This window comes from Ctenopharyngodon idella, chromosome 7 (genome assembly GCF_019924925.1).
Source record: "Ctenopharyngodon idella isolate HZGC_01 chromosome 7, HZGC01, whole genome shotgun sequence".
Classification (NCBI taxonomy): Eukaryota; Metazoa; Chordata; class Actinopteri; order Cypriniformes; family Xenocyprididae; genus Ctenopharyngodon; species Ctenopharyngodon idella.
In genome coordinates this window covers 8472111-8490197 of record NC_067226.1, presented here as the reverse complement: position 1 = coordinate 8490197, position 18087 = coordinate 8472111, and the positions used below count along the sequence as shown (strand labels likewise).

General features: G+C 36.3%; 1 protein-coding gene across 3 annotated transcripts in view; it reads right to left on the bottom strand.

Moving 5' to 3' along the window:
- The window catches only part of glceb (glucuronic acid epimerase b), a 50933-nt gene extending 35992 nt beyond the window's left edge, over positions 1-14941 (bottom strand). For 2 of the 3 annotated variants that reach the window (XM_051898650.1, XM_051898652.1), the window contains exon 1: positions 14776-14941. The gene's annotated coding sequence lies outside the window, so the exon portion shown is untranslated. Of the gene's footprint in view, positions 1-12629; positions 12746-14775 lie in introns of all 3 variants that reach the window. The other variant, XM_051898651.1, reaches the window with a different exon arrangement.
- Between the last annotated feature and the right edge of the window lie 3146 nt (positions 14942-18087).

Genomic DNA, 18087 nt, shown 5'->3' with positions numbered 1-18087 from the left:
ACTTTTTACAACAAAACGATTCAAAAAGTCTTCAGCACATCACAGAAATTCAGATGTTTCAGTTATCAAGGAATTAAAACACAGTAAATGATTAACAAATCACTGGAACAAAAGAACGCAAGTACCCTGAGCTGAGCTACAGCTCCGTCAAGTGGGGCAAGAAGTCTTACTTTTCAGTATCAAATTAGACCAATCTACATTTTAATATAACTGACTTAAGGTTATGAACAGTCTTAACGAAAAAAAAATGTGATGACTAGCTTGTAAGTCTTGGAAGTTTATGCAACTGGCCCCTGGTCTGAAAGTTGATATTGGTTTTGATATTAACATAAGATGCCACAAAACATTCATGAATATTCATAAAACAGAATGCAGATTTCTTCTTTTTGTCTCTGGATCACCGATGAGCTAAAAAACAATAAAAGGTGATCAGAGGAAGCCGCTTGACTCTTCTTCACCATGCTTATCTTCTAAACCTTCTGATAACACCCACATCCCCATTGCTGAGCTCCCTACCTGGCATCATGGCAGTCAACAGGGAGAAAAATCCTCTTACTGAGCATGTGAAAAACTTCATTCCCCAGTGAGAGAGCCCACGCTGGGCTCCCCACCCCCATCTTCCAAACAGGCTGAAATATTCCACATAGGCCTGAGGGGAGAGAGACAACTAACTAGGTGCAATGGGTTTCTGAGAGCGTGTGTGTGCCTGCAGTACAGCACTACGAGGAGCAAAGTAAAGAATTTTATTGCATGACTGAAATACCATGCTAACGTGGGTCATTTTGAGGTGAAAATGTGCTTCAGCCCCTCTGAACCTGGAATAAATTGGCATGGTAAAAACCTCACACTGCACGTAACTGCAAATTAGAAAGACTGTGGTGCTCTATTGATTATAAAAACAATTCTGACATGATGAAATCTAATCCTGAAAAATCTCAGCTGAATTTTAAGGGCACTTAACTGGAGAGCACAAACACAGCAAAGCAAAGCAATCATCCACCAATATGAGTCATATCATCCTGCGTCCACAGAGAGCTTTTTTTCCAGATTTCAGAGCATTCTTTGATGTACACTGCTGGAACTGAATCTAACTTCCTGCCTTCTGTGGAAATGACATGTTTCAGTCAGAGGGCTTTCAGAGCACTCACCACATTAACAGATATCTAAGCTGTTGCTCCTCTTCAAAGTGAGCACAAAAACATTTGCAAGGTTTACAATTTCCATACCCGTGTTTCTCTGCAAAATATCTGAAGACAGGATGCACAGCAGGATTTATTTCAAGGCTGTCTGCTTGGAAAACACTTCCTGGTGAAAACCCTCAGTTTTCTCAACAACTCTGTTTCTTGCCAAATAAAAAGACAGGCTTATTTTGAAAGCAATCATCAAATAGAGACAATACTGTTTCCGTTCATTATCACAGCTGGTAACTTTCTCAACTTGTTTGAGAGTTGTTGTTGTTTTTTTTTTTTGTTTTTTTAGGAAGAGGTCATATAGGATATTTTCCCACAAAGTCTTAAAAGAATCAAACTCCGTTCAGTTCCTTTAATTGAACCATAAGTAAACGGACTGAGAAAAGGTTTTTATTACACTCACACTGTTCCACACCTTGCCTCAAATCTCATTTTGGTTCACTTGCTGTGACAGGGCCTCAGTTAATTTTCTTCTCATCTTTTTTGTGGATTATGATGATGATTACTATTATTTTTATTATATATTTGAGTTCAATAAGGACCGCCAAAAAAAATAAATAAATAAAAATAACAGAAACCTTTTATTGTTGTTATTTATACTTTTATTGTTGTTTGGCATCAATAAAACATCTTTATTACATATTGTTTTCTTTTCTAAAGCCTAAAAGACAAAATGAAAGCATTAAAATAGAACACTTGAATATAGAGGCAAATTCAATCTTGTTAGATTAAAATAAGTGGCTTTTCTCCTTGGTTTTGCATTCAGAAAGCACGTTAGAAGCGAACCGCGAAAAAAGTTGAGCTTGAACACACCGCACAGACTACAACTGACAGCCAACTAGCATGTACGTTCTGCGCCTGCGTGAGAGGACATAACTCTCCCATACCAGCAGGTGGCAGTAGTCTGTATTCCGCATTCAAAAAGGGAAACTAGAAGAGCTAGAACTGTGGATATACAAAGCAATCAGCACTTTTACCATTCTTTACACCAGTCTCGCTCATTACAGACGGATTCATGTAGCTTTGACATCTGGATTCCACAAAGCCATATTATTATTAAAGGGGACCTATTATGCAAAATTCACTTTTGCATGGTGTTTGGCTATAAATGTGTGTTGGCAGTGTGTGTACACAACCACCCTATAATGATAAAAATCCAACCACTCCTTTTTTTTAATCCCCATAAATCATAAGCAGTGTCTCTGAACAAGCCGTTTCCAGATCCCTGGCAATGTGACGTCACAAAAGTCACAGGCCCCGCCCACGAATGTTGACAGACACTGCCGTTTTAACATAGAACCGCCCTGAGCGAGTTTACGGCAAGTTCACAGTCCGTCATTGCTGCACTGACGAGAATGTCTCCCAAGCATTTTAGGTGTTCTGTAGCTGGATGGATTAATCCACATAGCTCTGTCCATTTACTCCCTGAATCTGAGCCGCTGAAGACGAGGTGGATTCATTTTGTTTTTGAAGAAAATGCTCCCTCAACTCTACCGAAATTTGTTTATGTCTGCATGAATCATTTCACACCGGACTGCTTTGTGAACGAATGTCAATACAAAGTGACAATACAAAACATAGTTTCCAGAGTGATACTGGATATGGAAGTAATGAAGGTGTGAGCACTTTATTACAGTTCATCGGAGTTGATTTACGGATATAAAGTTTACCAGTTTATTAAGCACCACCCGAAAAGGCATAAGGTCTTTATATATTTGTTTACTGTTAGTTGTAACGAGTGTTTGTGTACCTTGCTGTGTATCTTGATAATAATGCAAGGGAGAGAGAGAGAGAGAGAGAGAGAGAGAGAGAGAGAGAGAGAGAGAGAGAGTGTGTTTATGGATAATATTTTAATGCACACTTGCACTGTGTTTTATTAAGCTCTTACAGTGATTTTCTAGAGTGAAAACCAACGCTTCATATTGTGTGAAATATAATAAACGTCATAAAACTCATCGGTACAACAGGCTTGTACTAATATAGTAGGTAGAAACAAGAAGACAATATAAGTTATAACCGTAATTGAACTAAACTATACCTGTTCTATCTCCATGCAGCATATATTCGCAGTTTCAAGAACTCTCCTATAGGTTTCACTGAAGAAGGCCTAATAAATAGTGGTTCTCTTGACCTCAAAGCACTCCATCAGCCAAAGGAGCCAAAGCAGCACAAAGGACGCCTAAAAAAAGAGCTATTATGCATGCAGAGAGATGGGCAAATAAGAACTGCGCACTTTGAAGGGATTTTTCAGACAGCCTGTGAAGCTCTGTAAAAAAAACATTACTTCCCCCTGTGGAAAAAGGGTGTATCTAACTGCCAAACTTTATAAATAGAAGTTTAGAAAGAAGGGCACCTGAATTTATATGAAAGCATTATCTAAGACAGTCTTATTGCAGACACTGAGGGACTCAGGAAATGATAGATATTTGAGATCAATATCTTTATTCAGCTAAATGTGATCTTATGTCTATGCAATGCATATGCAATGTATCTTGGATAGTGTCAGGACAATGCCATCAGTTGTTGTAGACTTAAAAACATTTAGGTGCTAATTTGTTTTTAAGTTGCAAATGCACAGAATTGCTTGATATATAGTTGTGGTTGAATTGTTTGCCTGTTAAAAATGTGGAAAGGATTTTTTAAAAAATAATAACAATAATAATAATAATCAAAACTAAACTTTTAAACCGACTCTCTAAATGACTGGTTCAAGAGGTGTTTGTGAGATCTAAACAGTGTCTGTGGAGCTACTCCATCTACTTTCTGCATCCCTTCAATAACACTATAAGACTTCAAAGCTCTCCTCCAGTACTCTTAATTGCTGCAGTCTGTTAATTATCTGGCTAGAACTATAAAGGACAAATAAGTACCAACCAGAAGATAAACACGTAATATAGGAAGGGAGTTTTCGTGCTACTGTCACTGGGGGTTTAAAGCATTGATCTTTCTAAAGCTGATTTCAGAAAACATGCATTGTGAAAGGTGCCATAACAAAATTGAATTGACAATGCCCAGGAGAGTCTGGGCAGAACTGTCCTTTTCAAAAAATGCAGCCTTTTCGGTCAAAACAGGTCAACATCAAAACAGGTCACATCAAAACTGCATTACAGATTTGTGAAACTTTCTTTGTATTAGCTGAAATCAAAAGGTTCATGCTTGTCATAAGACACCGAAGCTCTCATCTGACGCAAGCCTTTGATGGATTTTAAGAAGCTTCAAGATAATCACCAGCACAATATTTGCTGAAGATCAAGGCAAAGATCTACAGTTGCACCTTGTCTTTCACAGAAATTCACATTCTTATCCTCTTCACACCTGCAAACTATTGAGAGGCGACATGGCGTGAAAGTAGATCCTTGTAGGAGGTCTGAGTGCAACATATCTTGGCCGAAAATTGGAAAACTAAAGGAAAAAGTACAATGTTTTTCTAAAAACTCTTCAAATCGTCAGGACTCTTTTATGTAATATATTATGGTTTCATAACAGCAAATTTTGTCAAAAAAAAAAAAAAAAAAAAAAACAGCTGTGCAGGAGTGTGACAGTAACTCATAGATCAACTCAACCGTCAGTGATGCCTTGACTAACTCGATCAGGCATACTGAAAACTCACTGGAGCAGAAGGGCTGGTGATATGGCGATATTATTGTATATCGACAATGTCTTCCAAGTATCGCAATGTCAATTATATCCAGACGATCATGGACAATATCGGAAAAAATGAAAAAAAATGATAAAACTAGGCAAAATATAGCTGCAAAATATATTTTACAGAGCCCCACAATTACCATACATATCTAATGTTTTCTATAATAGTTATTAGGGTTGAGAGTAGGGCTGGGCGATAAAACCATAATGATAATTATCGTGATATAATTTTCCTCGATAAAACGATAAGAGTTCGATAAAGGTTCGAAATAATGTTTATGCACCAAAAGCGGAATGAAAAAGCAGTACTCATTTGAACCACACCACATGGACCATTTATCCTTATCCTTAATGTTTTCATAATTCAAATGGCAGCACAGCGCGAGCTTACTTTAGCAGATGTAGGGCCCTATGAAATCCGTTTTATTTTTTCCCAAATTCCGTTTTATTTTTTCTCAAATTCAGTTTTTTTTTCCCGTTTTAATTTTTAGGATTCCATTTTTTTTGTTTTTTTGACTCCATTTTAATGGTTAAATTAAATTGTGGTTACGAAGATATGCGTGAAAGTCAGGCAACACAAACCAATTTCATGATTTGAAACAATATTAACAATACCAGTTAGAACATGCAAAAACTAAGAAATTAATTTTTCTATAAAGATATTTATTTTGTTTAGGAAAAACGACTGAAAAAGTGTAAAGAATTAAAAAACAATAAAGACATGTTCTGACAATAAAGACACAATTAATGGTCTGGTTTCTACAACTTAGGAGCAAAATCTGCCTTTAAACTTTAAACTGCCTTTAAAAATAAAGATTTGACATGTATTATGATAATTATCGTTATCGACTGAAATTAAAAATTTTATTGCGATCATTTTTTTGGCCATATCGCCCAGCCCTATCGATTCTAATTCTGGAACTAGTGTTGTCACGGTACCAAAATTCCAGTAGTCGGTACCAATACCATAAAAATTTTACGGTTCTCGGTACCAATTTCGGTACCACGGCAAAATCTGTTGTAACTATTTTACTATTTTATATAGCCTATTTTAAAAGCATATTAAATATGGTAATCATACATATAAATATTTGGAGCGTGTGTGTATATATACCTCAATGAAATAAATTTTGAAATTTTATATATATATATATATATATATATATATATATATATATATATATATATATATATATATATATAAATAAAAAAAAAAAATAAAAAAAGCTCAAACATCCATTTTGAAACAGACGTGCGTGTTTATTTTAGCTATTCCTTCAATGAAACGACACACTACAGCCTATAAAACTATGAAAATAAATATCGGTAAATAATGGTAACCTAAATAATAAGAAAGATAAATATTATTTAAAAAAAAAAAAAAAAACATTCGTTTTTTTATTTCTACACAAAGATGCGTCATATAGCCTACTGCTCTGCGCTTTGAGAGGGATGTGGGACATGAGCAGGAAAGAGACCATTTTGCTTTAATAATATCTTCATTTCATCTCTTGATGTTACAAGCAACTGACACTTGTTGTAAAAGGTCTGAAGAGTTCTCTTTCATAGGTTCACTGGACGCTGCGTAGCTATGACGCAATGGGAACGCCCACTGGGTGTGCCGACTGTCTGAAGACCGTATAGAATCACGCCAATTCATTGGCTGATGGCGCAGGCGCCACCCCTACACTCTTACGTCGCCATCCTATACTGACGAACGCGCCATCTGCTCCTCAGATTTCTCTGCCTTCACGAAGCGGCCATTTTAGCCCTTCTGCTACAGTTTATCTGACCCGAATTTTTGATTATTATTCGAGTGTTTCTTCATCTGCACTTCAGCGACTGCGATAGTGCAGACCAAACACACTGCGCGTGCTATAGGGTGCTCCATGCCGGGCTCGGTGGCTGCGTGTTCGAGGAGGCGGTCATTGGGCTTGACAAATTTCGGGCTGCCAAGTCCCAGTCGGCTGCTCTCAGGCAGTTTATGCCCAGGAGGGTTAGGGACTCTTCTATCCCCTCCTCTTCTCTACCCAGAGAGCACTCCTCGCATAGGAAGGAGTCTGCCAGTACTACAGAAATGCTGATATCGTCACATTTTCAAAATTTCAGTACCGACTTGGTACCGAAGTACCAGTACTTTTGACAACACTATCTGGAACCGCATTAAGGTCAAGAATCAAATACTTATTATAAAATTCATATTTCGATTCCACTTATTGATTCCTGTGTACATATCACTGTATTCACGTGTTGTTTTCTGTGCTGCACACACATCTGTAGTTTCCACACTCTTATAAAGTGTGAATACTTCACATCTTCTTGCGCTTGAACGGACAAATTCACACTAAATTATATAAAAATATCCCTGTAAACACAGTCGGTTTTGTCTTATGTGAACGTAAACAGTTGAGAAAGAAAGCGCATGTAACAGCCTATATAGGATCCGTGCATTGACAGGAGCCTATATTATCATACCCGCTGCCACCTGTCATTAATGTTAATGAAGAAAAAAAAAAAAAAAAAAATTCACTCACTGATCTTGACTGAATAACTTTTGTATCTTTAATTAGCCAAATCTATATCTTGTTTGCTTATTTGTTGATCAGCGCTGACTGTTGTAACGGCAATGTGTCGGTGTATGCGACTTTTAGAGATGCGTTCCGTTAAACATCATTTATCCTTATTTTTGTAATTTTGTCAAATATTTCTTCTTGATTACACATCATGATTTTGATGTTTTTATTCTTAAGTTAACATTCCTATCCATTTTTATGCAATTTATTTTGTTCTGCAGTAAAAATAAACAATGAAACTGGATCCTATAAATTTGGAATAGGCTTTCTCCCATTTTAAAAATAATATCAAGTATTCTTCTATTTTGATCTGCAGTCTAATAAAAGTTAAACAGGAAAAAAATGGCAGCAGCCTATGTAACTGAACCTGTTTCTGAATATTGATTTAGTCTACATAATGAAGTCTACATAATGAATTCAAAAAAAAAAAAACATTATAGATTGATTACAAATTTAAAAAGTCTCAGGTAGACGATATTATCGGATTTTAAGGTGATTATCGATAAGATATTTTTTACATATTGCCCAGTCCTATGGAGCACTAAAGAGACTGAAAAATCAGGAGCTTGGGAAGGGTCCAGGCCCTTGCATCTGATCTCAGCTGGGTGGCGGAGCAGAGCAGGTGGGGTGTGACATGTCCAACAGTCATGTCAATAGCTTGACAGCTTATTGGACAGCAGGAAACATAGCAGCCCAACGAGAACTCCTCAATCAAAACCCAGTGTGTGCAGTCTGATCACTTCCATAACTCTGACAACGTCACAAAGCTGGCATGCACTTATAAAGTCTGGCTTGTGGCTGCTTTGCCAAATAATAATTGCTATCTGAACCCCAACACCCCCTCTTTTTGCTTTGTTCGTTCAGCAGCTAAAACAACAGATAAGAGAAAGAACAACACCAGCTGTATTGTTATTAAAATACTGTTTTTTTTTAATGCCGAGCAGACAGGGCCCAAATTCTTCGCTGGTGGGACTTGGACTATTGAGGCTAGGACAGTCGGGCATTACTGAAATATGAATGGGTGCGTTTGTAAACCAAACTGGGCTGGAGGCGCCCCGGGTGACACAGCAAGGGGCTCAACTGCCAGGATAAACAAACACCCTTAGATGATCCCCATGGACCATGAATGACACTTGTGTACTGGAGCACAACAGATGAGATGTCTACAGTCCCTCTGCGAATTCAGCTCATATCACACAAACTTTTTGTTATTTATTTAGGCTACAAAGCAGAAAACCAAAAGAAAAACCTTGCAGAACATGTTTATTTTAAAATAAACACAAAGAAAAAACAACTTTTTCAATACTTGAAAGCCAATTTAGTCAGGAATCTAACAACCAATTTGTGGTCTACAGAAGACAGCATTTCAAAGAGAAGCAAACCAGATCAGAAAGAAAGAAAAAAACAAGGCAGCACTGCACTAAAACGGCTTCATTAAAGGCCTCTGACATGCAGAGCTTAAAAGACTTTTAAGAGCAGACTTTATGGTATGAGATGAATGTCATTTACCAAACAGACAGAAACTATCCAGCAGTGACTGCTACGCACACTGGCTGTAGAGAAAAAAGGCTGGAAGACAGCCCAAGATGCACCAAACACAAGCAGAAATACTAAGATCAAGGCTTGTCAATGGATATCTGGAAAGGGGATATGAAACTGAGGACAAGCCAAGACGAAGATTATTTGCTGACCAGAGTAAGAGAAGGAATGAAACGTAGTTCCCCCAGTGACAGTGAGCAACAGCGTTGTTCTGTCTGTTTAAGAATACTGTGTCTATCAAAGCAAAACTCACAATGGTGACGTCAACTGTATATAGTATACATGCCTGAAGCCAAACTACAGTCCCATTATTTAAATCTGATATTCCAAATTTGCAAAAAAATTAACAGATAGGATTTCAGTCCGACATATGCTGGAATAGACTACATGACTTTTAAAATGTCAACAGATTTTAAAAACTAAGCATCATATACTTTAGGGGTAGGCGATATACCACTAGACACGATTAACCGGTAGAAATTTGTCAACAGGTAGAGATTTTGGACTATTGTCTCTATCACGGTTACGCTCACGTGCCGTTGCTGTGTTGCGCGATCACGCAAAGCATATCGTTTGCATGCGTTTTTAAGCATTGCGGTTTAAAAGCAAGTGCTTTTGCCACCTAATTGGGCTTAAACGGTTAAATACACATACCTATGTGTCAAAGTGACCATGTATTTGTAAGTAAACAGAGCCATTAATGTCTTAAGTGAAGGTATAGTTGAGAAAGAATGCATGAGTATAATGGATCGGTGCAGTCAGTCTTTAAGGGACAGCATCCAAATTTACTGGCTGTCATTATTAATGCTAATCAAACAACAACAAAAAAAAAAAAAAGAGAAAAATCTCTTCCTGCTCGCTTTTGTAACTTTAAGGGGTTAGTTCACCCAAAAATGAAAATAATGTCATTTACTACTCACCCTCATGTCGTTCCACACCCATAAGACCTTCGTTCATCTTTGGAACACAAATTAAGATATTTTGAATTAAATCTGATGGCTCAGTGAGGCCTCCATTGCCAGCAATGTCACCGAACCTCTCAAGATCCAGAAAGGTACTCAAAACATATTTAAAACAGTTCATGCGAGTACAGTGGTTCTACCTTAACATTATAAAGCGACGAGAATACTTTTTGTGCGCCAAAAAAACAAAATAACGACTTTTCAACAATATCTAGTGCGATTTCAAAACACTGCTTCGAATCTTTTGTTTCGAATCAGTGGTTTGGAGCGCCAAAGTCACATGATTTCAGCAGTTTGGCAGTTTGACACACAATCCGAACCACTGATTTGAAACAAAAGAGTCGAAGTTTTAAATATGTTTTGAGTACCTTTCTGGTACTATAGCTTATAAATCTACTAAAACTGTAGTTTAAAATGAAGTATTACATTTCTGCAAAGTTGGTCTTTAATTTATTTTCTCCATTTGAAAACATTAGACATTCTACATTTATTTTGCTTATTGTTAACATTAGGGTCGCTGCTGATGCTTTTTATAAATAAAATTATTTTTGTAATATGAAGATTAAAATTAACATGAAAGACTACTAATTTTCAACAAAAACAGTTTAGTAACAGTGCATTTTTATTTTTTGCACTTTCAGACCCTCTATTTATTGGTGTATACATAAGATTTGCTTTGTTTTCTATGCAAGGAGGGAGTGATTGTTATAAATAAAATGGTTTGTTCAGTTCAGTGGTGTTGCAATCGTGTAAAAAACAGAAGTGCAAAAAACACACAATCTGTACATTCAGCAAATGAAAAAGTTATTAAGAAAGTGAATTCATTTTTTAAAAGAGTGTCCCCTACTTCAAAATACACTCTGTCAAAATAATGGATATCTTTCATGGGAAACAAACAGAAGAACATACACTCTGCTGAAGTACAACCTTCTATTCCTCAATTGAGAAAAATGTCGATTTCAAAGCCAGCAACACAGTTAGCATATTGGTTACAAGAAAGCCATAAACCTTTTCTGTCTCCTGGTGTTATTGATCTCGGATGCCTGAAATCCATTAGCGCCCCTTACATACACAGTGTTTTCTGTCCCAGTTCGGCAGAGCAAGCTTTCGCTCGAGTTTCCTTTAAACCTTCCTGTTTGGGGGGAGAGCGCGGCAGCGGTGGATTAGCGATGCCTGCGCCAGCACTACTCGTTGGCCAGCTCTCCAGTCATCAGGAGCATCTGAGTGATCCAAATTACGAGTGGCCCTGTGTCCAAGGGCTCAGGAAGTGTCCAGCCAAGGGCCAAATGAGACCGACTTCCCACATTTGACTGTTATTAGTCCCCACAGGAGGCCCTGGCCATGTGCTTACAACAGTATCACAGAGAACTGGACTCTGTCAGCTCAAGTATGGCACACAATTTCTTCCAAATCAACATACTACTATTTTATAACAGGTGAATAGGGTCTTTTCATGTTGAAGCCTGAATAATAGTAGTGAATAGTAGCCTGAAAGCATTCTCTACAGTGACTTTATGTAGACACTTCCCCACATGATAACTATAACAGTGCTTTATTGTTATGAACAGATGAAGGTCTTCTTCCTCCACCCACAAAACAATGCCGCCACAGAAGCTGAACACCAACATACTCTCAGCGGCCTTTTGAAAACCAGGACTCAAAATGAGTGCAAGCTCTTGCCAATTTACTTGTCCTCTTTTCTTACTTACACTCTTTTGTGCTCCAAATTTCCCCCTTGGCCAAAATCAACTAGAATTCCCCCATGCACCTTCCAATATAATTAGTGTGACAAAATATCATATCCCTCTTAATCAAACTGAACTATGGGGTTTGAAGTAATCCCGTTAAGTTGTGATAAAAGGTTGATAAAAAAGACAAGTAAAGGCAAGAGATCACAAAAATTAAAGGTGATGTTTTGTTCTCCGAGGAGACTGACTTGTTATGCTTTTGTGCGAAACTGGATTTAGATAGTTTTAATTCATTTCTTTAAAAGTGCAAATGTGCTGCATGTGATAAAGCTGATTAGAGACAGTGGAACGTGACAGAGCCATTGAGAATTGTTCACCTCAGTTATATGGCTATGCAGATAGTTAATGGGTATAAAAGACAAATTAGCAAAGTCAGAGAAACTCTCTCTTCCTATTAGAACTGCACAATTAATCGAAATAAAAACCAAATTGTGATATGGCTTAAATAAGAAATGCTGTGATTTAATTAAATAAATATACGTGCTGTGTTTTTAACATCTCAGAGCGACTCCACCCCATCTTTAAATCGGGAACGCAACTTGTGCCAACCATCTTTCCAAACTTGTAACAGGAAGCGCTTATAATCCGGCTGTTGTCAACAAAAGGGAAGCTATAAAGGACTCTCCGTTTTTTTCAGCCAAAATAAAATGTTTATATGATTTGTTATGATTATATTTTTCTTAAATACTATTTTTTATTATATAGTGAAATTCTACAATTGTAATATTTCTTATTTTGTTTAAATAAGATTTGTTAATCAAATTTGTGGCCAAATTGTGCAGCCCTACAAACAAGAAATGCAAAACTGGAGCTTTTTTCCCTATCACAATTTTTCAGTAAATCATTTATCTTGTTATTAACTCAAAAATACATAAATGCAAACATTTTCACGTTATTTGAAAAACTCAAAAATCACCAATTAACCACCCCAACATTTACATTATATACTTGTGAAATGAAGACTTCACCTACTTTTTACTGCCTCATTCACACCTAAGTGGTGACTCCAGACTCTCTACTTGAAGAAGAACAGCACAGAATAGCTATTTCTTTCTTTCTGGAGACAGCAGAGCTGGCACAACCTAGAACTAAAAAAAAAAAAGTTCCAGAAATCTTACCTCAGTAGACTTTTTTCTGCAAGTGAGGCTATCAGATGGACAGTTTGCCAATTCCACACAGCTCAAATATGATGACTGCGCTCTGTCCAGTTTGAACACCTGATCCCTGAAACTATAACCGACTCATGTAGCCATTTCAGATAGCACTTAGCTAATGTAAAGCCCATACTGCAGCCAATTTGTTACAGGTCCAGGTGTCTGCCATGCACAAATGATAGTGTTAGCCCAGCATGCATACTTAAAATTGGGTGCTAGCTGCTTTTTTTAGTGGCAATCTGAAACGATACACAAAAAACTGTTCATAACATTCTTGATATAAAAGTCCTTCACTACAATATCTGACTCTTTTCACCTGAATGGTTTTGCACTTTATAGATGATTTTCACATTTTTAGGATGAAGCATTGAACTACAGAACTATAGAAGGCTAAACTTCTATAGATTTCAAATTCCCATTTCCTCCAACAGCAAAAGAAAAAAAGTTTGCAATTGCATTTCCTCGGCTTTCCAAAAAAGGAAATAATATTGAGAGAGATTGATTATGCCCGTGAGAAGAGAGGAAGATGGCGAATTTACAGTCATTCCTTCAGCAGCTGTTTTACAAACCTCACTGCAGCTGTCTTGACTGGGTTTTTTTTTATTTAATGCCAGAATAATATAACACAAATTATAGTGTTACATTTTTAAAAAGTGAGTGCAATAAATATATATATATATACACATACACAGAGAGAGAGAGAGAGAGAGAGAGAGAGATGAAAAAAAATAAACTAAGAAAATTAGAAATGTTGCTTTGGAAACTAACTGAAATAAATAGGGAAGTTAAAACATTGAAATATTTATTCTTAGTTCAGTTTTATCTTTAAAATTAAATAGAAATATTTTTAAAAACTAATAGAAATGAAGACATCAAAAATACTTATATTAAAAATAAAATGAAAATTAAAAATAGTCATAATACTATTGTAATATATAACGACAGCGAATATTGGAAAATATCTGACCGCAATTGACCAATCAGAACCAAGTATTCGACAGAGCCATGTAATAAATAAAGTAGACATATTATTACTGTTGCTGCTATTATTATTATGTTGTTGTTATTATCTTACTGTTATTGAGTCTCTCGGTCGACTGTATAATGCAGCTGGTCATGTGATGTCTCTTCATGACGAATGCATGTTGACATGTAGAACAAAATAGTTTTTTTTGTAAAAGACTGATCTAGACTTTAGGTCTAGAGACTTCATGTACACGTGAATTTAATTTTATTTCTTGTCTAAACTTTTTTTTTTTTATCTATTTATAAAAGCATTACCGTGTACACCTTTAGAACACAATAGTAATCTAATAATAATAATAATTTCATTTTCGGGTATGTGTTATCTCTGCACTATGTCAAGGACCACTTCAGCTGATAAAAGCACAAAATTAACTGCTGTCATCTCGGTGAAAACGTACCTATTAATGTATCTATACTATCTTGTAGACAAAACAATACATGCCAAAAAAGAGGCAATCCTGCAAAGATTCATTATTAGCGACTGAGAGCCCTGCTGTCCGATCACTGATAGTACAGCACACGCCAAGTCCACGAAAGACAAACACTGACAGACCGTGCAGATATAGAATGAGCTAACTCATTTCGGTTGTTCTGTCAGTGTTACGGAGCTGTCATCACACAAATGTGAGCTTTAACTTTGTTTATTCCACACTAGCACTGATTAGCAAGGGGACAGGAAGTTCTTTATTTACCCCGACAGTCGCAAGGACATGCCTTCAAAAAGGTACGAATACAGTGATGTTGCTATGGGAACTAGAGTTGATCGTTCATTGATTTTCAGCAATTAAGAGTTGAACGAACTAGAATGACTGAGACTAGCTGCTAGCAGTCCTGGTGCTCAACTGAAAGGCACTGCACTGTCGACATGTTAGCACTGCAACTAAATGAGCAAAAACACTCCTATTCACCAAGAAGCAAGAGAAGCAGTATTCACTCACCTTAGAAACATTCAAGCACACTGTTCCTCTGGCCATTCAAAAGTTAAAAGGCAATGTAAACACTCTCAATATCTCAGGTTGCAGTTCGCTTGCGAGAGAGACGGTGGCTCTACTGGCAGTCAAGCACCCACACTCAGCCCGCTACAGCTCTGCAGCGAGAGAACATATGCCCGAAATATCGCGATATCACAACACTACTGACGGCGCTGGACTGACCAATTACACTCAAGAAATGTCGTCCAATAAGGAAGCGGAGGGCAAGACATCTTCGACATTATTGGTCAGTTTAATATGACTGACATCTTCGACCTCCAGAGTGTATTATAGAGCTCAATCTTCCAATTTGTTTACAGTATTGAGAGACTCTGAGGGAACTGGAGTGTGTGAGATGTCAAAGAGTTTTGCCAAACCAAACACAGGAATACCGAAAAGCAAATATGAGCAAATGTGCAGACTTTTTCAACCAGGGTGAATTCAGGGTGATTGGGACACTTTTTGCCATTGAGATGAATTGGAAATAATGTCACAATCGATCTGAATTCACCCCATGTATGCCAGGCCAGAGTGCATTGTTGTGTAATAGTCAGAAAAATCTGGATTTTTAAGTTACAGTTTATAGAACCTTTAGACAATATATGAATTCAGGTTGATTGGGACACTAAAAGCAAAAAGTGTTCATTCTGAATTCACCCTAAATTCTTTTTTTAAAGTTCCACTGTAGTCAATAATTGTATCCCTTAAAACTCATCTTTGATCTCCAAAATGACATATTTAAACATTTTTTCCCTGTGAAAATAATTTCTTCATGCCTTAAAATTAGTGCTGTCAAACAATTAATCGCATCCAAAATAAAAGTTTGTGTTTACATAATATATGTGTGTGTACTGTGTATATTTATTATGCATATATAAATACACAGACATACATGTATATATTTAAGAAATATTTGCATGTATATCGTCACAATTATGTTCAGTGTAGTTTTGTTCATGGACTTTTAGTTTGTAATTCTTCATTTCCTGTGTTCCTTTGTTTGATTTCCCTGCCACTAATCCGTTGCAATGTCACAGCTATTTGTCATTTAGCTCATCACCTTTGTGTATTTAAGTTCCTGCTGTTCACTTAGTCTTTGTCTGGTTATGTGTATGTTATGGTGTGTTTCTCTGCCTATGTTGGATTACTTTGCCTGTTTGGATTAAACATATTGGATTTTTATCCGACTGACTCTTCATCTGTTTGACTCACACACCTGCTAGGGTGACTATGAATATGCAAAATAGTCTCTGCTTCCATTCAGTCACACCAGCTCAGAAAACCTTATCCACTTGGTTAACTTTACTGTAGTAAATGCTGGTTTAATTTAGCCATATATGTTTGAACCAGAAACTGATTCAGAAGAGATGAATTGGAAGAGTGAATTAAACAGGATCGTGGTCTACAAGATGTATCATCAGAATGGCAATGCGTTTTATGTATCACTCTCTACAACGTCAAACAATAATTGGTATGATTAGCCTTTTGCTTGACTACATTATCAAGCAACTAATAATATGTTGCTAGTGTTACACAAACCATTTTCCCATTCGCCATCTCAGACAGCTGCCCTCTAAAATGCTTAGAAATGCTTTGAACAACTTAGAACGTCAGTGGAGAAAGGCATATTGGCTATAGTTTATCATAACATCGTAATATACATAATTCACCTGCTATATTGCTAAATGTTCCCTGATTTTTCATTTCAACAGGAATAACCTGGCTTCTCCTGAGACCCGATTTCAAACCATGTTTTTGAGACTGTCTTTGGTTCACTGCAATTTTAGGCAATGCTGTTGACTGATGAATTTGCACATGGTTTGCTTATAAACAACATTAAAAACTTGGTTTTCACCACAGGGGTTCTTTTTTTTTTTTTTTTTTGCAGAGTTTGCATATGTGTTGAATCATATCTTATCATATAAGGCTTTTATGGCTCATTTAGTATGATATTGTGAGAATATGGAACTTACACTCAAGGAGTAAAAAAAAAAACATCTCCATTTTATTCAGAGGCTCAGACATAGTGAAAATTTGGTTCAGTTGTTTTTATTTATATGGCTAAACGTAAGATGAAATTCTGATATTTTGGTTGTAAATCAATGAGATTTTTTTCTAACATGACTATAGCGGTCATACAATGCATATAAATATAATTTGTCACTATATCTTCCAACAATGTCTTAGCAGAGCTCTGTAATTTTAATCGTGAGGGCAATTGCAATGCAATACAATAATGTACAAATGAAAGATGTACAAATAAAAAATCCTCAAAAGCATGTTGTATTAATATGAATTTTATAAAACATTAATGGATAATCACATAAAGTTTCTTCAGTCCAGTAAGTGTTCATCTTGAAACTTAATAACAATATAAAGGTATTCTGTTTACTTTATAAAAATCAGTTACCACAATCTGAAGGTGGACATTTTTAGAATTAAAAGGTCTTTTATTTACTAAAAAAGTATGAACTTTAAATCAGAGGACAGAAGGCATATAGTAGATTGTTTGCAACAGGTTTTGATCATGTTGATGTATTAAATATGACACATTATGCTTTATTGGTTTAAATTATGGAATCTCTTAAATAGCTTGTGGCTCTTAAACACAAATCCAAATCCGTGAGAAGATTTAAGGTGTCAAATGTCTAGAGTACTATCTGCTGAATATAGTATCAAGAGTTTAACTGAGCAAAACACACACAAATACACACCGCTTTATATACTGTAAGTCGTTACTTAGTTTGCTAAATCGGTTGCTTATTTGTTTTAATGCATCGATCAATGTAATTTTTTCTCTCGGTTTTCCCCTTACATTATTTTATTGTATTATTATTTGTTTTTTTGCATGTAAATGTCTGTGTGCATTATGTCTTTCAAAAGATGCTAAATAAATAACCTTTCGCCCCACTTTGAGATCATAATCTAGGCCTTGATGTGTTTCAAAGTGCAAACTTAATTAAGGTGAAGATATTGTGAATATCCCATACTATGACAATATTTATTACTTTTTAGGAATATTCCAAGTTCAAGACAATGTTCAACAAATAAGCAGCATTTGTGGCAAGTTGGTTAACCCAGAAAATAAATCAACTTTATTATTATCATTTCTATGCTTCAAATCAGTATTTATTTTTTGAAACTGCTGCCTCTGTGGATAGTTTGACCCATTATGAGAAACACTGACGTCTCTCTAAGAACATGTGCGTGTGGTGCAGATTACCACAGTGAGTCAGTTTGCAGAGTGAAGGAGCATGACAATGATCATGTACACTGTCA